Source organism: Bos indicus, chromosome X (assembly GCF_029378745.1).
Source record: "Bos indicus isolate NIAB-ARS_2022 breed Sahiwal x Tharparkar chromosome X, NIAB-ARS_B.indTharparkar_mat_pri_1.0, whole genome shotgun sequence".
In the NCBI taxonomy this organism is placed as follows: domain Eukaryota; kingdom Metazoa; phylum Chordata; class Mammalia; order Artiodactyla; family Bovidae; genus Bos; species Bos indicus.
Genome location: NC_091789.1, coordinates 9,154,454 through 9,178,221, shown reverse-complemented (window position 1 = coordinate 9,178,221; position 23,768 = coordinate 9,154,454). Strand labels below are relative to the sequence as shown.

General features: G+C 36.6%; 1 protein-coding gene and 1 pseudogene across 5 annotated transcripts in view; one reads left to right on the top strand and one right to left on the bottom strand.

The window, feature by feature from the left end:
- TENM1 (teneurin transmembrane protein 1) overlaps window positions 1-23,768 on the top strand; it is a 909,292-nt gene that overhangs the window by 415,302 nt on the left and 470,222 nt on the right. The window lies entirely within an intron of this gene.
- On the bottom strand, window positions 21,228-21,786 carry LOC139181176 (large ribosomal subunit protein eL32 pseudogene; annotated as a pseudogene).

Below are 23,768 nucleotides of genomic sequence, written 5' to 3'. Positions count from 1 at the left end.
AAAGAAAGCTTCAGCAGTTCATTTTGAAGTTTCAAATAATAGTTCTATTTGTGAAATATTTTATAGTAAATTAAATGGATAATAATAAATATCATGGGATGTTTATAGCTTTCACAATATGTACTTTTCTAGTTGTTCTAATTTTTCATGGTCATCTTAGATAAGAAATAGCACATCATCTTATCTAAGCCTGGGAATCATACCAATTGAGGGCTGTGCAGAAATGTCTATTTTTTTTTTCTTTTAAATTTTATTTTATTTTTAAACTTTACATAATTGTATTAGTTTTGCCAAATATCAAAACGAATCCGCCACAGGCATACATGTGTTCCCCATCCTGAACCCTCCTCCCTCCTCCCTCCCCACACCATCCCTCTGGGTCATCCCAGTGCACCAGCCCCAAGCATCCAGTATCGCGCATCGAACCTGGACTGGCAACTCGTTTCTTACATGATATTCTACATGTTTCAATGTCACTCTCCCAAATCTTCCCACCCTCTCCCTCTCCCACAGAGTCCATAAGACTGTTCTATACATCAGTGTCTCTTTTGCTATCTCGTACACCAGGTTATTGTTACCATCTTTCTAAATTCCATATATATGCGTTAGTATACTGTATTTATGTTTTTCCTTCTGGCTTACTTCACTCTGTATAATAGGCTCCAGTTTCATCCACCTCATTAGAACTGATTCAAATGTATTCTTTTTAATGGCTGAGTAATACTCCATTGTGTATATGTACCACTGCTTTCTTATCCATTCATCTGCTGATGGACATCTAGGTTGCTTCCATGTCCTGGCTATTATAAACAGTGCTGCGATGAACATTGGGGTACACGTGTCTCTTTCCCTTCTGGTTTCCTCAGTGTGTATGCCCAGCAGTGGGATTGCTGGATCATAAGGCAGTTCTATTTCCAGTTTTTTAAGGAATCTCCACGCTGTTCTCCATAGTGGCTGTACTAGTTTGCATTCCCACCAACAGTGTAAGAGGGTTCCCTTTATTTTTAAGCAACTTTTCATTCTGTATCCTGTTGACATAATGATTTATTTGTAACTCAGAAATGGAAGGACAAGAAGCCACCTGTCTGTAGTGATCACTTCTCTTATGGAATTTTAATTGCTGTGCTAATTCAGTCTTGACATTAGACAGGCAACTAAATCATAAGTACAAGATATTGATAAATGACAAATAAGGGAAGTCTTTAGTAGGTCTCCAGTAAGCCTGTTTTATCTTACTGTGTTGAGAAATTTGAAAATTAGAAGGAAATAAGAGCATATTTATGAAATTTGATAAATTAAATCTGCTGTGCCACAGATGTTGTTCTAGATGTTGAGGAGGGTTATATAAAGGAGGAAGAATAAATTCAGCGTTTGGTTAATCTTTGCTTTCATCAAACAGAAGACAACATACACGTAATCAAAAAGACAAGGCAATATAAGTACAGGTCATATCGGAAGAAAAGAACTGGGGTGTAAGGCAGGTGATGTGGCTTTCAGGATATTCACCACCTGAGTATGTGACCCTGAGAAGGTTTCTGCTTCTTTCTAGACCTTAGTTTCCCCGCCTGCAATATGAGGGAGTTGCATTAAGTCGACTATGATCCCATAGAAATTATGTGGTTATTTGACTTATATAGCTGTGTACTTAATGGAAACTACCTACTGATCATGAGAGAATACAGAACATTGAAGGAAAGCAAGTGTGAGAAGTTCATATTCCCAGTAATACGAGTCAATGGAGAAATGTTATCTAAGATATTTCGAGTGATTGCTTTCAGTGACCTTCAAGAACCCTTCTAATGCAAGGACTTTATGATTATTATTGGGCAAAAAGTGAGATCGCTCTTGTTCTCTCTGAAACCCCTGGAAGATATAAATTGGATGCCATTTTCACATCTGAATCTCTACTCATCAGACAAAGAGAACCCAAATGGAAAGAATAAAAATTGAAGATCTGTGTCTGTTCAACACTGAACATGGAGGGCAGGAGTGGTTCTCTGACTTTAGATAAGATAATAAACTGTAATTTATGTAATCAGAATAAGATAAGACATAAAAATAATATATGACTAGCTGAAAAGTGTAAGTAAAAGCCAAGCAGAAAGAGAAATGAGTTATCTGATACAGGGAAAAATTGAAATGAAAATGATGGGCTGCATGTCAGAAAGTGAAATCAGGACAGAAACACTAGGACAAAAATACATTGACCGACATATGAAAAAGGAATCGGACTGGCATATTTTAAATTCCTATGGCCCAGAATCATTCACATTAATTTAAAGCCTTGAAGCTTGAGAATTTCATGGTGCTTGTGCATGAGAGAGAGTTGAGGTTAGTAGTAATTAAAGAGGGGGAAGAAGTTTCTTACAATTATATAGACCAGAAACAGTTTCTCCTACTCTCGGTATTATGTTCTCTTGCCTGTTTCCTGAAAAAGACTTAGTATTGGAAAAGTTTTAGGTATAACACTCTGTAATAAAGAAAGAATTAGAGCTTAAGACTCTAGGTGTCAAGCCATTGAGAGCCTACGATCTAGTGTCAATTCTGAATTCAGGTCTACACTCTGCCACTGACATCAATGACATGTCAAGCCTTTAGCCAAGTCACTAAACCTATCTATACAAGTTTTCTCATATAGTCAGTAGGGATGGCTACGTCATGGGATTGAATATCATAAGAATCAGTAGAGGGTATATCACTTTGAAATTTTTAAGGAGCTATAAAAATTTACCAGTTTCTTGAACCTTATTATTTGCTGTCCTATTTTTTTTTTTTTATTTTAAGTGACTTGATTCATAAAATATTTTTAAATTTCAGATTGTTTGGACCACCTGGAAATTTTGAAATTCAGATAAATTTCTCAAATTATATCATTCAAGTCCTTCTTTATATTGCTGTTAAGAATAACCCATAGCCCTGATTCAGACCAGGAGACACTGAAATTTGTGGTTGGATTATTTAAAACTTTTTGGATTATGTTACATTTTTATCTTCCCAGAATCATGTCATCATTATCTTATTTTGTCCAAAATTGGCCTGAGGTGTATAGCCTTGCAATAACCTTCCTGTGAGATTACTATTTGCTCTTTGGAAAATTGTGTAGTTCTTCTTTAATGTCTCAAGTATTCTTACACAACCTTACAACTTTCTGCTGTGGACTGACCTGAGCATGTGGAACATTGAGTTTTTTTGTTTGTTTGTTTAAAAATGGTAGCCTCTGGAGGAGTCCTGAGATGATTGAGGGTTATTTTCTCCAAAACCTCATTATCAGGTTAAAGTAAAAGCAAATCTCAAACCAGATCCTGCCATGTGCATATATATTATTTAGACATTTATGAGCAATTCAGCATGTAAAACAGTTTGTTCAACATGTGCCCTAAACTCAAGGAAATCCCAGTTCAATGTCCTTTTCATGTACTTAAGAGATTCAGAGAAACAGCTTCCCTATGAGAAATCTAAAAGATATTATGGGCTTAAAAATAAGTAATAAGTGTTAGTCACTCAGTCATGTCTGACTCTTTGGGAGCCCATGAACCATAGCCCACCAGGTTCTTCTGTCCATGGAATTCTCCAGGCAAGAATAATGGCATGGGTTGCCATACCCTTCTCCAGGAGATCTTCCTGACCCAGGGATTGAACCTGGGACTCTTGCATTGCAGGCGGATTATTTACCATCTGAGAGAAGTCCATTATGGGCTTAATCCTATCTTATAAAACGTGCCCCTTGTGGTGAGAAGACCATGTAATCATGGTATGAAGTTCAGAGATAGTGCATCTTTGGCTGTTGGTTGCTTGAGAAATGATGATGATGAATACAGTAAAAAAGAAAATAGTAAATAGCATCAACCATATTATCATATCACAATTACATTACCAAAAGGTAATTTCACAAGGGAAGGAACTTTATTTACCACTCTGTCTCCACTACCTAGAATTTTTCTTGGAACATTCAGTTCAGTTTAGTTCAGTCACTCAGTCATGTCTGAATCTTTGCAACCCTATGGACTGCAGCATGCCAGACCTCCCTGTCCATCACCAACTCCCAGAGTTTACTCAAACTCATCTCCGTTGGGTTTGTGATGCCATCCAACCATCTCATCCTCTGTCATCCCCTTCTCCTCCCACCAACAATCTTTCCCAGCATCAGGGTCTTTTCAAATGAGTCAACTCTTCCCATCAGGTGGGCAAAGTATTGGAGTTTCAATTTCAGCATCAGTCCTTCCAATGAATATTCAGGAATGATTTCCTTTAGGATGGACTGGTTGGATCTCCTTGCAGTCCAAGGGACTCTCAAGAGTCTTCTCCAACACCACACTTCAAAAGCATCAATTCTTCAGTGCTCAGCTTTCTTTATAGTCCAACTCTCACATCCATACATGACTACTGGAAAAACCATAGCCTTGACTAGACAGACTTTTGTTGGCAAAGTACTGTCTCTGCTTTTTAATATGCTGTCTAGGTTGGTCATAACTTTCCTTCCAAGAAGCAAGCATCTTTTAATTTTATGGCTGCAGTCAACATCTGCAGTGATTTTGGAGCCCCCAAAAATAAACTCTGCTACTGTTTCCACTGTTTCCCATCTATTTGCCATGAAGTGATGGGACCAGATGCCATGATCTTAGTTTTCTGAATGTTGAGCTTTAAGCCAACTTTTTCACTCTCCTCTTTCACTTTAATCAAGAGGCTCTGTAGTTCTTCTTCACTTTCTGCCATAAGGGTGGTGTCATCTGCATATCTGAAGTTATTGATATTTCTCCTGGCAATCTTGATTCCAGCCTGTGCTTCATCCAGTCCAGCATTTCTCATGATGTACTCTGCAAATAAGTTAAATAAGCAGGGTGACAATATACAGCCTTGACGTATTCCTTTTCCTATTTAGACCCAGTCTGTTGTTCTATGTCCAGTTCTAACTGTTGCCTCCTGACCTGAATACAGGTTTCTCAAGAGGCAGGTCAGGTGGTCTAGCGTTCTCATCACTTTCAGAATTTTCCAGTTTATTGTGATCCACACAGTCAAAGGCTTTGGCATAGCCAGTAAAGCAGAAGCAGATGTTTTCCTGGAACTCTCTTGCTTTTTTGATAATCCAACGGATGTTGGTAATTTGATTTCTGGTTCTTCTGCCTTTTCTAAAACCAGCTGCAACATCTTGAATTTCACAGTTCATGCATAGTTGAAGCCTGGCTGGGACAATTTTGAGCATTAGTTTACTAAGATGTGAGATGAGTGCAATTGTGCGGTACGTTGAACATTCTTTGGCATTGCCTTTCTTAGGGATTGGAATAAAAACTGACATTTCCAGTCCTGTGGCCACTGTTGAGTTTTCCAAATTTGCTGGCATATTGAGTGCAGCACTTTCACAGCATCATCTTTTAGGATTTGAAATAGCTCCACTGGAATTCCATCACCTCTACTAGCTTTGTTCATAGTGATGCTTCCTAAGGTCCACTTCACTTCACATTCCAGCACGTTTGGCTCTAGGTGAGTGATCACACCTTCGTAGTTATCTGGGTCATGAAGATCTTTTTTGTACAGTTCTTCTGTGTATTCTTGCCACCTCTTCTTAATATCTTCCGCTTCTGTTAGGTCCATACCATTTCTGTCCTTTATTGAGCCCATCTTTGCATGAAATGTTCCCTTGGTATCTCTAATTTTCTTGAAGAGATCTCTAGTCTTTCCCATTCTGTTGTTTTCCTTTCTTTCTTTACACTGATCACTGAGAAGGGCTTTCTTATCTCTCCTTGCTATTCTTTGGAACTCTGCATTCAAATGGATATATCTTTCCTTTTCTCCTTTGCTTTTCGCTTCTCTTCTTTTCACAGCTATTTGTAAGGCCTCCTCAGACAGCCATTTTACTTTTTTGCATTTCTTTTTCTTGGGGATGGTCTTGATCCCTGCCTCCTCTACAATGTCAGGAACATAATTCCATAGATCTTCAGGCACTCTGTCTATCAGATCTAATCCCTTGAATCTATTTGTCACTTCCAATGTATAATTGTAAGGGATCTGATTTAGATCATACCTAAATGGTCTAGTGGTTTTCCCTGCTTTCTTCCATTTAAGTCTGAATTTGGCAATAAGGAGTTCATGATCTGAGCCACAGTCAGCTCCCAGTCTTGTTTTTGCTGAATGTATAGGGCTTCTCCATCTTTGGCTGCAAAGAATATAATCAATCTGATTTTGGTATTGACCATCTGGTGATGTCCATGTGTAGAGTCTTCCCTTGTGTTGTTGGAAGAGGGTGTTTGCTATGACCAGTGCATTCTCTTGGCAAAACTCTACTAGCCTTTGCCCTGTTTCATTCCGTACTCCACAGCCAAATTTGCCTATTACTCCAGGTGTTTCTTGACTTCCTACTTTTGCATTCCAGTCCCATATAATGAAAAGGACATCTTTTTTGGGTGTTAGTTCTAAAAGGTCTTGTAGGTCTTCATAGAACCGTTCAACTTCAGCTTCTTCAGCATTACTGGTCCGGGCATAGACTTGGATTACATGATATTGAATGGTTTGCCTTGGAAATGAACAGAGATCATTCTGTCGATTTTGAGATTGCATCCAAGTACTGCATTTTGGACTCTTTGTTGACTGTGATGGCTACTCTATTTCTTTTGAGGGATTCCTGCCCACAGTAGTAGATATAATGGTCATCTGAGTTAAATTCACCCATTGCAGTCCATTTTAGGTTGCTGATTCCTAAAATGTCAACATTCACTCTTGCCATCTCCTGTTTGACCACTTCCAACATGCCTTGATTCATAGACCTAACAGTCCAGGTTCCTATGCAATATTTCTCTTTGCAGCATTGGACCTTACTTCCATCACCAGTCGTAGCCACAACTGGGTGTTGTTTTTGCTTTGGCAAAACAACATAGAAAGCATTTAGAAAATTTTTGTTGTGTGAACAAATGAACAACACTGGTGGGCCAGCCACTGTTCTAGGCATTACCCCATTTACTCACCATATAAACATATGTGACAGACAAGTTAAATAAAGTTTTTCTTCTATTTGAATGTTCAGGAAATGAAGTCTATTAATTGAATGAAATTTATGGTTAACAGAGCATCACATTTCAATTCTTTTTTATTTTAACCCTTTTAACTGCAAATTAAAAAAAAAAAAAAATCAGCAATTTTCCTGCCTCAGTAAATAGAATCCAGAGGACATTCTTGAATTTTTGATTAGCTGATTGAAGCTTTTCTCAGAGTCCCAGGAGAAACTTTAAGCATCAGTTGTTTCACACAGAATAAAAAATGGAGAAGGTGTAATACATTAGATTAAATGCATAAATAATCTCATAACATTCTCTAGAAGTTGCTTTTTCTTTTTTTTCTCTTCTTGTGGGTGTGGACAGGGTTATGTTATTAAAGTTTTAATATAACCGTGTTTTCTTCTGCCAGTTCTCTCATTTACTCATACATATTTCATGGAGAGCCAGTAGTGCACAGTGAAGAAAGCACAGGTTTTGGAGTATGAAACATTACACTAGAATCTAAGTTCTATCATTTAACGATTGTGTAATTTAGGCAATTCTCTTAACATCTCAGAGTCTCAGTTTCCCCTTATGTGAAATGAGTAGAATCCCATTTAATCTCAGGTTTGTTGTGAAGATTGAATTAGTAGTATATGAAAATCTTTCACATCATTGCTGTTGCTGTGAGAATCTCATGCACTCTGAAAGGCAATTTAAAATATGTAACTTGCTTTAGAAACACATGAAGTATGACTCATAGGCAAGAGATTATTCTTTGAATGTTGGCAAATCTTTGATAGGATATATACCAAAAATTAATTAGAAAAATACTTTGTTCCTTTTTTAACAAATGACAATGATAAAATACTAATCCAAAATAACTAAGGTAATTTTTAAAGTTTTACAGCAAATGGTCTATTTGATAAATTCTGTATAGTAATGTATTAATTCTGAAACTATTAATTATTTATGATTATGAATGCAGTGGCTAGGGTACATTCCATTGCTCTGTGTAAGGTGATAAGCAAATTCAGACTTAAGGTGGCAAAGAGCATAAAATACTTGAGGGAAACCAAAGTGTTTTCAAACACTTTATAAGCACTCATTTACATAAAAGTAACTGATATGCAAATTGTAAATCATTCTTCTATATTTGCAAAAGCAAATGCTTAGAAATATTTCTTTAGCTTATGTTGGACTCTTGTATATATTTTAAACATGTTGTATGTACACATACACAAATGTACACACACATGCACACAAATATACATACCCGTGTATATTAAGTGCTTGTATTTTAATGAGCTATAATTCTTTTGAATCTTTTTGCAAATTAAGCCAAAAGAAAGGTTATTTTGTTGTATTTCATTAATAGCTATTTTATCATCTCCTTTCTTTCCAGGATACTGATGTAAGTACCATTTTATACCAAGTGATTGATTTTGTCTTTATGGCAGTTGTGTGATTTTTAATCTTTGTAATCATCTCTTGATATATTCACAGATAGAGTAATTTCCAAGATATTTAGAAAGAAGCAAACATGTTCTGTTTATTTTCAAATTTCATACCCAATGCATTTTCATTAGCACAGTTTTACAAGATTTTAAAATACTTTTTACGTTTTTTCAAATGCATTAAACCCCTAAGTGAAACTAATTTCCTTTCAAATTGCTTAAAATTTGAAGCAAATACTATTTTTTTGCATAGAGGGATCCTTATCTCAGCTATTTTATGTGCTTTTGTTTCAAACAAGTGCTTCTTTTCTATCTAATGTTCAAATAACTATTTGCCAAATCTTTTCCGATTGTTTCATTGAATGATTCTGTTTCATTGAACAATTCACAATGTCTTAAATCAATTTAATTTCCTTGAGTATGGTATTTAGATAAAATTCGCTTTAGTCACCTAAACTACTTATTTTTTAATTAACAGAAGTTTTTATTATTGAAAATTATCTCTAAAGTATAAAATGCTATGTACTTACTGATGGCACTTTAAAGAAAATAATAGAATCTATTTAGCTTCTGCCCATAATTTTCTTGGCAGCTATTTCAGAGGACAACAGTGATTTAAAATTTAATATTGTCTGGTATTTTGCAAAGTCCCAATTAGGACATTATAATTTATTGTATAATGAAATTGGTGTTGGAATAAAAATCACTGGATTTAACAGAGTAAATCAATTGTATCTTGGTTTTAGGAAAATTTCCTTAATGTGTTGTTTCATGCCATGACAATTGAAAATTGTCTTTATAAACAGTGTAAAGCACTGTAAGTGAAATTTTTTTGTTTTACACATTTATTTGCAGTTGTGCTACAGCGTATGATTTGGTGGAACATAAGTAGAAAGTAAGCCTTTTATTTTGTGCACATGGGCTCTTTGAATTGTCTAAATAAGCATTTCTAAAACCCTGAGTTGACTCTGACAGACCTGGGGTATTGATATAGTAGCCTGCCAGCCGTTTACAGTCATGCATAGCCTCTTGAACTCAATAGGAAATAATGAGGAAACAGTCATAAATACATTCAATTGATTATGCATTACTACTGATGCTTGTATTGCCTTTCAGTACTGGCCAGGCCTAGAGTTTTAATAGTTTCTTGCACTTACTGATGGAAACATTAGATATGTGCCATCAAGACAGAAATAACTTCTTTGTTTGATTTAGTGAAAATGTTAAATCCTGTTAAAACTTGGTTTCCACAGTACTACCAGGCTTCCCTGGTGGCTCAGATGGTAAAGAGTCTGCCTGCAATGAGGGAGACCCAGGTTCAATCCCTGGGTTGGAAAGATCCCCTGGAGAAGGAAATGGCAACCTACTCCAGTATTATTGCCTGGGAAATCCCATGGACAAAGGAGCCTGGCAGGCTATATAGTCCATGGGGTCGCATAGTGTCAGATACAACTGAACAACTAATACTTTCTTCTTTCTTCTACCATAATACTGGTTGCAGAGTCAGACACAACTGAAGTGACTGAGCACTCATGCACACACCGCAGTACTAACATTGGACATTACTTTCAGTGTCAGCTCATTCATATCCATAGGATTCAGTTAAATAAAACCGTTCATGAACTGGAATCATTTCTGGCCACCAATACCAGTCATATCCTGCCTACCCTCATCCTTTATCACACCTCTTTGTGTTTGCCCTACTATATTAGTCAAGGTCTAATTAAGAAGACAGAAATAGAAATGAAAACAGAGAGATAACATTGGAACTTGGTTACACAAACCATGAAGGAATTGAGGAACTGAATGTGGGACATTTAGGACACCACTGCCTCTTGGGTAAAGGGATAAAGGAAGAGTCAGCTAACACAGAAACCTAGGAATGGGGAGCAGGAATAAGGAGCAGAGGAAGGGAAACATGAATACAGAGTCTGAGGGCAAAGAGATTCAAAACAAGCACAATTGTTGTGGGCTTTTGGAAGGAAAATGGGGAGAGAACAAACAGATGAAAGTGAGCTTGAAGCTCTGGAAAAGTGAATAAGCCATGTTAATAATAATAATAACAATGATAATAGTAGTGATGGTGATGATAATAGTAGCTAATATTATGGTATTTCAGGCATTGTTCCAAGCACTTTAGATATTAGGTCTTTTTTATCCAACAGTGTCCTGCTGAGTTAGGCATTATTACTATTTCCATTTTGCAGATGAAGCAGGAGTACAGAAAGACTACTTAACTTGCCCAAAGTCATACAGCCAAGATTCAAACCTAGGTAGTCTGATTCCACATACTTAACCTCTACCCTACACTACCTCCCAAAGGAAAACTGTGCCATTTCCCTCTTGGCCATTCCATTCCCTAGCCATCTGCACAAATGACCATGTCCTAAGCTAAGTTGATGGAACTATTATAATTCTGGTAAAAAATAAACTCCTTTGCCCCTGGGATTTTCTAGAAAAGAATAATGGAGTAGGTTAAGAAATTAAAAAAAAAAAAAAAAGCTTTGGCAAGTATTGCAGCTTTTATTAAGACATTTTCTTTTTGGGCAAAGCAATCTTGATAAAAAAGAACAAAGTTGAACGTACCAAACTCACTGATCAGACTATACTACAAAGCTATAGTAATCAAAACACTGTGGTGTGTCACAAAAAGAGACACAGAACGGTAGAACAGAATAGAGAGCCCCAAAATAAATTCAAGCACTTAGGATCAGTTGATCCATAATAGAGTAGGCAAGAATATACAATGGGGAAAAGACAGTCTCTTCAATAATTGGTGCTGGGAAAACTGGACAGCCCCATGTAAAAAAAAGAGATTAGAACATTTTCTCATACCATATACAAAAACAAATTACAAATGGATTAAAGCCCTAAATGTAAGATTGGAAAACATAAAACCCTCTTGAGGAAAACACAGATAGATGGCCTTTAACATAAATCAGGAATATTTTTTGAATCTGTCTCCTCAGGCAAAGGAAACAAAAGCAAAAATAAACAAAGGGGGCATAAATAAACTTAAAAGCTTTTGCACAACAAATGAAACCATTAACAAAATGAAAAAACAGTCTACTGAATGGGATAGAATATTTGCAATAATATCACTGACAAGAGATTAATATCCAAAATAACAGCCCATACAACTGAATGTTAAAAAACAAATGCCCAGATTTAAAAAAAAAAAAAACCAAAGATCTGACATTTTTCCAAAGAAGACATACAGATGACCAACAGGCAAATGAAAAGATGGTCAAACAGCACTAATCCTCAGGGAAATGCAAATCAAAACCACAAAGAAATATCACCTCACAGAATATATCAGAATGACTATCATTTAAAAAAAAAATATTTTGGCAAGACTATGGAGAAGGGAACTCTTGAACACCATTGGTGGGAATGTAGATTAGTAGCCACTGTGGAAAACAGTATGGAGGTTTCTCAAAAAAAACTAATAGAACTACCATATGATCCAGCAATTCTACTTCTGGGTCTATAGCCAAAGAAAATAAAATCACTAATTTGAAAACATACATATATATCAGTGTTCATGCTAGTATTTTTTAGAAGAGTCCAAAATATGGAAGCAACCTAAAGTGTTCATCAATAGATGAATGGATAAAGAAAATGTGGTGTATATATATATAAATGGAATTTTCCTCAGCAATAAAAGAAGAACAAAATAATACTATTTACATTGAAATGGGTGGAACTAGAGGTTATTATTCTTAGTGAAATAAGTCAGAGAAAGACAAATACTCTATGTTAGCACTTATGTATAGAATGTAAAAGATAAAACTAATGAACAAATATAACAAAACAGAAACAGACTCACACATATAGGGAACAAACTAGTGGTTAGCAGTGGGGAAAAGGAAGAGAGGAGGGACATGATAGGAGGTAGAAACTACCATGTATAAAATAAATAAGCTACCAGGACACATTGTATAGTGCAGGGAATCTAGCAAATATTTTATAATAGTTTTAAATGGACTATAATCTATAAAAATTTGGAATCACTAGGTTGTACACCTGAAAATAATATTTTAAATCAACTATACTTCAATAAAAAAACGAAAAAATTCCTTTTTAATAATAGGTAGTACATGCATGTAGTAGATATTATAATGTTATTTTGAAACAATATCAAATTGCTATTTTTGTATATCAAAAACAGTTCACTATTAGCAATTTCTTATAGTTCAGCCTATATGCAAAGGTTATCCAGTAAAGATAGCTATCGCCCATTCTCCCCCCAACCCAGTTTCTCTGAAATCAACCACTCCTAGATACTAGGTATTTCTCCAGAGATAATATGTAAATATATAATCACATATGCAGATACATTCTCTCTTTTGACCCAAATAGGACACTTACTGTTCTGCACCTTGTGTTTTGCCGTTTAACAGTATCTTAAAGATCCTTATTTTAAATAGGTGACAAGTTTCCAGTTGCACAAATGTCCTATAATGTGTTTACCGACACTGCTCTCAGTTAATTTCATTCATTTGCTATTATAAAAACATTCTGTATTTTTATTCATGTCATTTTATACATAAAAAGTGCTAGAAGTAGAATTTCTCTTCTGAAATATCTGTGAATTTTTAATTTTGATAAATATTGTCAATATTTGTCAAATATTGTTAAATTGTCATCAGTAAAATTAGATGAGTTTGGTTGTATCACCAATGTATGACATTGCTTCAAGCACTTGCAAACATAGGGTGTTATCAAACTTATTGAATTCTGCCAATCTGATAGACTCAAAATGCAATAATACTGTATTTTCATTTGCATTTTACTTATGATTTATGAGAGGGGGAATTTTTCATATGTTCCAAGGTCATTGATATTTTATTGTCTATAAACCACATTATTTATCACTTTGGATTGTACATCTTTTATTATAGATTTTTAGGGTACTCTTTGTATAATTAAGGAAAAAGTGAAAGTGAAAGTGAAGTTGCTCAGTTGTGTCCGACTCTGCAACCCATGGACTGCAGCCTACCACGCTCCTCGGTCCATGGGATTTTCCAGGCAAGAGTACTGGAGTGGGGTGCCATTGCCTTCTCCAGGAGATCTTCCCAACCCAGGGATCAAAGCCAGGTCGTCTGCATTGTAGACAGACACTTTTACCGTCTGAGCCACCAGGGAAGTCAGGAAACCAGTCATTTATTTGGGGTTTGATTTGCAAATACCCTTTCTATTTTGTTTTCTTTTGTGTTTTTAATAGAGTGCATATGTATGTGTGTCTGTGCATAATAGTTTTTTTTTTTTAAATGTTCTATGAGGTTTAAATACCCATACTGGGAAAAACAGGCTATGCTTAGTAATCAAGAAATCTTACTAATCAAGAAAGTTTCAAAATTGGCTGGCTTATTTTCAGTGTAGTTGGGAAGGTTCTACTGTTATGTTTTATTTTAATCAAAACTACTTTTATCCTTTATTTCAAAATTTCTATTCTGGATTTTTAATTCTAAAAATGATTTTATGTAAGCATTCATTGTATGCTTGGAAAAGTGTGTCATATAAAGTGTGTAAAAATATTTTTTCTTGTTAATGTAGTATATTCACATAGAAGAAAAAACAGAATAAAAAGAAATAAGAAAACCTTTCAGCATAATTTTTTTGTTCTGATCCTTGTTTCTGATTTGTGGAAACAAATTGGAAGCCTTTATCCAAGATAGTTTATACAAAGTTATCAGATTTTTTTTATTCTGATACCATTAATCTTAATGATCAAGTTATGACATTTGTTAGGTAGCTGTATGTATCTAAGCATGCGTGTTCAGTTGCATCCAACTCTTTTCGACCCTATGGACTGTAGCCCATGGCTCCTCTGTCCATGAGATTCTCCAGGCAAGAATACAGAAGTGGGTTGCCATTCCCTTTTCCAGGGATCATCCTAACCCAGGGATCGAACCTAGGTCTCCTGCATTGCAGGCAGATTCTTTACCACTGAGATACCTGGGAAGCTATATGTATCTATAGGAATGTAAAATAAGACCTTAATATTTAGTGCTGATTGAGATCACCTGTGTCTTTTCATTCTGGCCAAACATTAATATTTTAAAAAGTCATTGATACTGTCACATTAAGTGCTTTCTTATTATTAATATACCAAACCTATTTGATAACTGATAACAAATGATTTAAATGTTTGTTAATTATTAGCACAAATAATTTCATTTGTGTTCCAAAGCATTTTCTTAGTGTCAAGTTAAATCTCTGTCTAGTTTATGTCCATGATGTCACACACATCTCCTGTAACCATTCATTCCTTTATTACTCTGTATGGTAATCTACATGATTTTATTGAGCACTTAGTATACAGGCACTGTTCTAAGGGTTGGAGATGCAGCTCCATTGAGGAGCATATATTCTGGCTTATTTAATGAAATTGCCTTTTTTTTTTTTTTTTATCATCATTACACTCCAGTTCCACTCTGTCTACAATACTGACTGTATTCCTCTCTTACCTCTTATAATCCTATCAGCTTCTGAAAAACAAGTATGCTCCATTTTACCATGTAACTCATTTGATTTGAATTTCTACCTTATTACATCCAAATTCTTCTTTGAGACTTTCGAGATTAGAAATATCAAATATCATCTGTTACTTCCCTTTGTATCTATTTGAGATGATTTTCCTATGACTCCACAACATATTTGCTCTTGAAGTAATATCTTCAGCACTGCTACTGCTGCTGCTGCTAAGTCGCTTCAGTCGTGTCCGACTCTGTGCGCCCCCATAGACGGCAGCCCACCAGGCTCCCCCGTCCCTGGGATTCTCCAGGCAAGAACACTGGAGTGGGTTGCCATTTCCTTCTCCAGTGCATGAAGGTGAAAAGTGAAAGTGAAGTCATTCAGTCATGTCTGACTCTTCGAGACCACATGGACTGCAGCCTACCAGGCTCCTCCGTCCATGGGGTTTTCCAGGCAAGAGTACTGGAGTGGGGTGCCATGGCCTTCTCCGATCTTCAGCACAGCACACTTCAAAATCATTCTTCCTCTTACTCATGTTGTTGTTCTCACCTCATCTGTTTTCTCCATCCTTCAAGGCTAGCATGTAGCTGAGTGAGAAATGCATATAATGATGTATCTGGATTCTTGTCCCAGATCTTAGCAGCTCTGAATAACTGTGTGACCTTGATCAGGTTAATGAGATAAAGCAGTTAGAATATTTCCTGGCACACAGAAGACACTATTTTTTTTCTCTCCAGTCTCACTCCACATAGTTTTCCTTGAAGACTTTACTGAATACACACTTGTCTGAACTAAGCTGTCTTTCCTCTTAACTGCAAATATTCCCTATGTCACACAAACCAAGGCTATTTTATGATGATGTTATTTGTAATTTTTTCTCCCTAACTAGATTATAAACGTCTTTTTTTTAAGTATTTTTTTTGATGTGGACCATTTTTAAAGTCTTTATTGAATTTGTTACAGTATTGCTTCTGTTTTGTGTTTTGACTTTCTGGCTGCAAGGCATGTGGGATCTTAGGTCCCCAACCAGGGATCAAACATGTACCCCCCTGCATTGAAAGGCCAAGTTCTAACCATTAGATTGCCAGAGGTGTTCCTAAATTATAAACATCTTGAAGTGAAACTTTTCTCCTTGTGTATCCACTACCCCCTTCCCCAAAGCACGTGAGGTTATGAGGCATTCAGTATTTTGGTGGTTAGTTTGTCTATATGTGAAAATAGGCTAAAAGTATCAAACTTTCTTCTATTGGTAAGATACCACCCTAGGAACATATATAATTTGAGGACCTTGTACTTCTTTTTTCATCCTGTTGTCCCTGCTAATGTCTATTGGTTTACAGATGACTGGATACACAAATTTATCAAGAACCATTTCGCGATTCACAAAAATCTTTGTTATTCAAAATAATTTTTCAATACCTCTTAATTGGTTTTAGGATTATAGAGGGAAATGGAACAAAAACTGTAGTGATTTAAAATATCGTAGGATAGAGGCACCAGTGAATTAACATATTTAATTATAGATTTTGAATGACTTCAAAGGAAGCTCATTTTTTTTCAAGGGATTAAGCCAGGAACTGGGCCCTTATTACAGGAGGCCACTTGGGCCTCCATTTAGCCAGTTTCTGGCACATTCGTTGACAGGAATAATTTAATGACTGTGAGTAATCACCAAGTGTAGGAAATAAGGTCCTCTTTGAATCATAAAGCTTTTAAACATGAAAAATATTATGCATTTGTTTGAGAACGGTGAAATGTGTGAACTAATTTTGTATTGTCCTACCAATTATGAATGTGTTATTTCTGGCAAGCAGGTCTCTTTAAAATTGCATATGCTCAGTTCCTTGCCAGGGAGGTGAGAGAAAAACATTGTCAGCGTCTTTATACCCAGCTGGGGCCAGGTGTTGTTCATTAACATGTAAATAGTGCAATTACTGCCAATTAATATTTTTTGAAACATTAAAGTTGATCAGAACAGTTATAGCACTTATAAAATTTTAAAAAATGCATGCATCTTACTGCATAGGTTCATAGAAGGCATATAATATATAATTTGTACTTTTATTTACACACAGCATCAAATTGCTATTCCTTTGCAGAATGTCATGTATGTGATTAGAATGGAAAGTAAAAAGTACATTGGCTGGTTACTGACCATAGTCAAAGAGTGTGATTTTATTCTAGTTTACAATTGATTGTCAGGTTACAGTGGCTTTTCCTTCAAAAATATTTATTCAGTTCCTACGGTGTATAAGGAATTGCATTAAGTGCTAGGCATTCAGTGATAAACAAGACAGAAATGGTCTGTGCTCCATGGACTTTATAGTCTAGTTGGTCTCCACAAATAAACACACAGTAAACATACAAATAAACAAACAAATCAATGCCACTATTAGCACTCATGTGAAACAAGAGGGTGCCATTTGAAAACATTATGGAGTGGGGTAGACACAATTTGGATAGAGTTAGGAAACGATATGTGAATAAGCAACATTTTAGCTGAAATCCAAAATGTGAGCTGGTGATATCATAGTGAAAGAGTGAAGAAGAGTAGTTAGCAACAGAGAACAGTGCTTAGGAAGACCTTGAAGCAGGAAAGAGTTTGATGTTGTCAAAGAACTGACAAAAAGAATGAATATCCACTTCAAGATAGTGGTTGCCTCTGGGGAACAAGCGAGCAGGATAGAATTTAGCTAAGGTAAGAATGGGACTTCAAGAGTAACTGTAATGTTTTAATTCTTTAATAAGAGATGTGAAGCAAATATGATGAAAAGGTAACATTTGTTAATTTCCCATGGTGGATTTATGGATGTTTGTTATATTACTGTCAGTACTTTTCTATGTTATTGAAATACCTGATCACCAAAGAAAAAAAGCTAATGAGAAAAGATGAAGTCGAAAATTTCTTTCACTAGCATGCTGCTGCTGCTGCTGCTGCTAAGTCACTTCAGTCATGTCCGACTCTGTGCGACCCCATAGATGGCAGCCCACCAGGCTCCCTCGTCCCTGGGACTCTTCAGGCAAGAACACTGGAGTGGGTTGCCATTTCCTTCTCCAATGCATGAAAGTGAAAAGTGAAAGTGAAGTTGCTCAGTCGTATCCAACTCTAGCGACCCCATGGACTGCAGCCTACCAGGCTCCTCCATCCATGGGATTTTCCAGGCAAGAGTACTGGAGTGGGGTGCCATTGCCTTCACTAGCATACACTGAGTTTAATTTGGTATAAGGTAGAGTCAAAACTTTTCATCTATTTTTGCCTCAATCTAGTCTTTTTTTTTTTTTAATTTTATTTTTAAACTTTACATAATTGTATTAGTTTTGCCAAACATCAAAATGAATCCATCACAGGTATACATGTGCTCCCCCTCCTGAACCCTCCTCCCTCCTCCCTCCCCATACCATCCCTCCAGGTCGTCCCAATGCACCAGCCCCAAGCATCCAGTATCGTGCATTGAACCTGGACTGGCATCTCGTTTCATACATGATATTTTACATGTTTCAATGCCATTCTCCCAAATCTTCCCACCCTCTCCCTCTCCCACAGAGTCCATAAGACTGTTCCATACATCAGCGTCACTATTGCTGTCTCGTACACAGGGTTATTGTTATCATCTTTCTAAATTCCATCAATCTAGTCTTTAGAAAAATACTCTTTATGTGCTTGAGGTATTCAACATCCTTAGCTGGTACTGATACTTAAGCAAACTCTATTACTTGTAGATGACTTGTGATGTCAGTAGATATAACATGGCAACAAGCACATCTTTCTGCTGCACCCCACCCTTAGGTCCAATAATTTGATTTTTGCTTTTGTTTTATTTTTTGTCTGCACTGGGCCTTTGTTGCTGTGTGGTGACTTTTTCTAATTGCAGTGAGTGGTGGCTACACTTCATTGTGGTGCTTGGGCTTCTCGTTACTGTGGCTTCTCATGTTATGGGCTCTAGTCTGACGGGCTTCAGTATTGTGGCAAATGGGGGCTTAGTTGCCTGGCCACATGTGGGATCTACCCAGACCCAGTATAGAATCCATGTCCCCTGCACTGACAGGCGGATTCTTAACCACTGGACCACCAGGGGAGTCCTCAATAATTTGTTTTTATAGATATAAGACCACTTGGAGCTAACACAGTAGGACTTAAACAGTGGGACTTTTTGCAGGTAACTAAATCCATTTAATGAGAACAACTATTAATAAATAAGCCCATCCTACATCAATTGCTATTATCATCTAGCTAACTGTTATAATGTTAAGTCTTTAATTATATTCCCAGGGAAAAATAAGTCATGCCACCCTGCCTGAAAACTACAATCAAATAAGGTGCCCTTGAAAGTAAGTTCTTAAATTGTGGTATTTTAAGCCCTATGCCTTATCAATGTGATTTTATACCTGGATTGATAAATCTCTAGGAATACCTAGTGAATAAAAAAAAAAGTTGGAGAGAAAAACATTCTTGTAAATTGTTTTGGGAAGCCCCCCAAAACTATATGAGATGGAAAACCAGTCAGAAAATAGTCATCTGGAGATTGCTCTTATTAATCTATTCATGTGACTGAGGACAGGGAGCCAGACACATCCAGTTTAGTCACATTAGGACTAAATTTCAGTTCAACAAATATTTGAGTCATTACCATATACAAGGAACTTTATAGGCTGAAACTGAGTAAGAAAACTGAGTAAGATACAGCTTGAATACACAAGGAGTTTATGGTCTACTTGTGGAGGTGAAATGCAAACTCTACCTTATTTAGGAATAGGAGTAAGAATGGGAGTGGGGGACATGCTAAGGTGGCCAGGGAATGGGAAATAACTCTATTTCTTTCAGTTCTTGGATAAAATGGTTCCAGTTAGACTGGTGCCCTTTATTCTTATCACATTTTCATGGAAGACAAGCTAGTAGAAATCTAGAAATATTCATTGTAGTTTAAATGGCTGTTTTAAATACCAAAGTAAAATTAATGATGTAGGATTATCTTTCAAAACCCAGGGAAACTGTATTTTTCTTCATAAAAAGTCCATTTATAACAATGAATGTCAAGGTCCCATAAGCATTAATATAAATCTTACAGTTGTGGTTTAAATAACTGAGATTGTATTTGGTACTCCAGAATATAGAGCTTGATGCATTATATTTCATAAAGTTTCAAGCAGAAATTTTATTCTGTTTGACAAAGTGTATCTTCTGTATTTAGTATAACAGTGAGCTCTTCCCAACAGAGTACAACATTCTTGACTAATGTTTGATGCTGGTCCCAAGACAGTGGTACTCCAGGTACTTGTCTTAGAAAGAAAACAGAAGGATTAGCTTATACTTTAAGGTTGGGAAGACCTGATTTTATAAATTGACTTGGATGGAAAAGTGCATAAAGTATAAGGCGAAGGTCATTGAAGTCTGTTGTCTGTTCCAAAATAGTGATCCCTGGTGGAAAGGCAGTGTAGTGCATATTGCTATGTGCTGCAAAATGAAAATCTGTTATATCACCGTTCATAAGCAGGACCTGCTGAACTGAATAAGCACAGATGTACTTCAAATTAATATTTAATCTCATACCAGAAGCACTTAAAGGAGTTAGGGATATGAGTTCCTCATAAGAAATGACTTCTTTCTCACAGAGAGCAATTATGGTACCAGAAGATAACACAAATAAGATTCTCATTAGGCTTAAATAGTAAATCTGAAGGTGATAGTGGGTTGTTGTCTCTAGTTTGAATTTTCTACAAATTTCTTTAAAGAAGAAAAAGAATTATTTTTTAACGTCATGGCATGGATCAAAACTAAAGCTAATAAAGTGACTTTGATTAAGAGACTATCTCAGTCCTTGAGAGTAGATGAGAGTGACTTTTCATTGACATCATTAGAATATTATTAGAATAAAATTGAACCAAGTAACCCTTATTAATCTTTAAAAGGAAAGTGCCGTAATCAGGTTACAATTCTAATTTATTTTTGTTGCTTTTTGAGGCCAACTTTAGAAAATAAATCCCCCAAATAACTTTGAGTCCAGAGCCATCTCGTGCCTTTCATTTTAAACTCAATTTTCTTCCAAGATTTTAGCATCTCATTACATATTAGCTACTCAGAAACTACCATGTTATGTTAAAGTGACATTTCATATTTTTGATTGTAAAAGGAACAACTGAACCTACTATTTCAAATAGGAGGTTTAAAACAAAAGACATTTTGCAAATTGTATAGGTATTAACTGGAACACATTGTATGACACTGAAAAGCAGGCAATATTATACTTTACTGACTGTCATGTTTACTTTTATTTTTTGCCGAGCTTTATGGTTTTATTAACACAAAGAAAGTGTGCACACAAGCTGTCTATTCCTTTTCTTCCCTGCACAACCTGGCATTGGTATTGCTAATTCTGATGCCCAAGTGGGCTGCTCTGTCCACAAGGGTTTTGCGGCTCTTGGAGAGGACTTTGTGAGCAATCTCAGCACAGTAAGATTTGTTGCACATCAGCAGCGCTTCAAGCTCCTTGACATTGTGAACCAAAAAATTCCAGAAGCCACTGGGCAGCATGTGCTTTGTTTCCTTGTTGCTCCTGTAACTGATGTTGGCATCCAGATTTGGCCTTTGAATCTACAGACCCTGTTGTCAATGCCTCTGGTTTCCGCCAGTTCCACTTAATTTTGACATGTCATTCTGACTGGTGCTGGATGAACTTCTTGGTCCTCTTTTTGATAATCTTGGGCTTCACAAGGGGTCTGAGGGCAGCCACAATGCCGTAGGAGATGGCTGCCACCTCCATAGGCAGCGCTGTCGGGTTTAAAGTACTAACTCCTTCTGAAGGATAGTTAGCTTTTATATGATCAAAATGACAAGTGCGTGTTGTATTGAGGTAACTATTTTTAGATGATGGGTAGGTCTTATACATGGTGTCAATGAGAAGCTATGTATATCTTTCTGTGTTAGAGGGGATTAAAAAAAAAAAAGATGTTCCTTCCCAACCATTCATTAAATGATTATTGAAATGTACTATTTATTCATATATTTGCTGAGCACCAACTATAGCCAGACCCTAGATGTACAACATTGAATAATGCTGCTTATGGAGTTTGTAGTCTAGTGGGAAAAAGAGGGACACATCCAAAAAACAAGGGAAAAATTTAAATTAAAGACATAAGTATTATGAAGGAAATAGACAAGATGTGATGAGGCAATGGTAGGGTAGGGAGAATCTTTCAAGCATAGGCATAGTACTTGTGGTGGGAAGAGCTGGCTCCATCTAGGGGCTGCTAGAAGACCAGTGTGCCAAAAACGTAGTGCATTAAGTGGAGAACAGCTCAACAGGAAACGGAAAGCTAAACACAGGTCAAGTCACAAGGCTTTGGAGGCTATGATGATGAGTTTAAACGTCTTCCTAACTGCAGTAGAAGGCCTTTGAAGGCATTTAAGCAAAGGAAGGGAGTATCCAGGGCTGTTTATTGTAAAAGAAATAGATTGAAAGGGGTAAGATTGGAAGTGGGGGACTAGAAAGGAGATTATTGCAGTTATTCAGGTAACAGATGATAGTAGCTTGTAATGGGAAACAAAGAGAAGTAGATAGGTTCAAGATATATTTTTGAAGGAAGTCACTAGAATTTGGTGATGAAGTGGGTGTCGGAGGTATGTGAAAAAGTGAAATTTCTAATAACTCCATTTTCTTGTTTGAGCAACTGGGTACCTTGTGGTATCACCTAGGTAAGAAAGGAAAAGAGTGTGGTGAGATTAAGAGACTCAGTAGTTATACTTTAGGGGGACTTCCCTGGCAGTCCAGTGATTAAGACTCTAAGCTACCACTGCAGGGGGCTTGGGTTCAATCCATGGTTGGGGAACTAAGACTCTGCATGCTGCACAGTGTGGTCAAAAAATAAAATAAAACCAACCAGAGTTATATTTTAGAGACGTTAAATGCATATTTATGAGATACCAAAATTATGTCTTGAATTTTAGCTGGATACCCAAACTTAGGCTCCAGGAGCTCTTGAGTTATCCTTCAACTAACTGAGAGGAGTCAGCAAACAGCCACATTTAGAGTCATTATGTCTTGATGATAATCTCTGAATACCCACCCCTTTGGATTCAGACATTGAAGGCTCTTATCAAAATATCAGCACCACCTCCATGGTAGTTCATCATTCCAATTGCAATCCCATGGCACTGACTTGAGAGAATGTGCCACAGGATGAATGAGTTTTGTTGGGATACATGAGAGTTTTCTAAAAGGGACTCAATTATAGTTTTATTTAAGAAGGTATATTTGGGTGGGATTTCATAGCCAGAGGGGGAAGGGCCACTTGGGAGGAAAAGATGAAGCTGTAAAGAAAAGGGGATTTTTAAAGAAAGAGGGAAGAAAGTGCTCTAAATGAAACTTTGAGTCATTTCACAACTTTGCATAGAACCAACCTAGACAGCATATTAAAAAGCAGAGACATTACTTTGCCAACAAAGGTCTGTCTAGTCAAAGCTATGGTTTTTCCAATAGTCATATATAGATGTGAGAGTTGGACCATAAAGAAAGGTGAGTGCCAAAGAATGGATGCTTTCGAACTGAACTGTGGTGCTGGAGAAGACTCTTGAGAGTCCCTTGGACAGCAAGGAGATCAAACCAGTCAATCCTAAAGGAAATCAACCCTGAATATTCATTGGAAGGACTGATGAAGCTAAAGCTCCAATATTTTGGCCACCTGATAAGAATAACCGACTCATTGGAAAAGACCCTGATGTTGGGAAAGATTGAGGGTAGGAGGAGAAGGGGGTGACAGAGGATGAGATGGTTGGATGGTATCACTGACTCAATAGACATGAGAGTGAGCAAACTCTAGGAGATAGTAAAGGACAGGGAAGCCTGACATGCTGCAGTCTTAGTGACTGAAC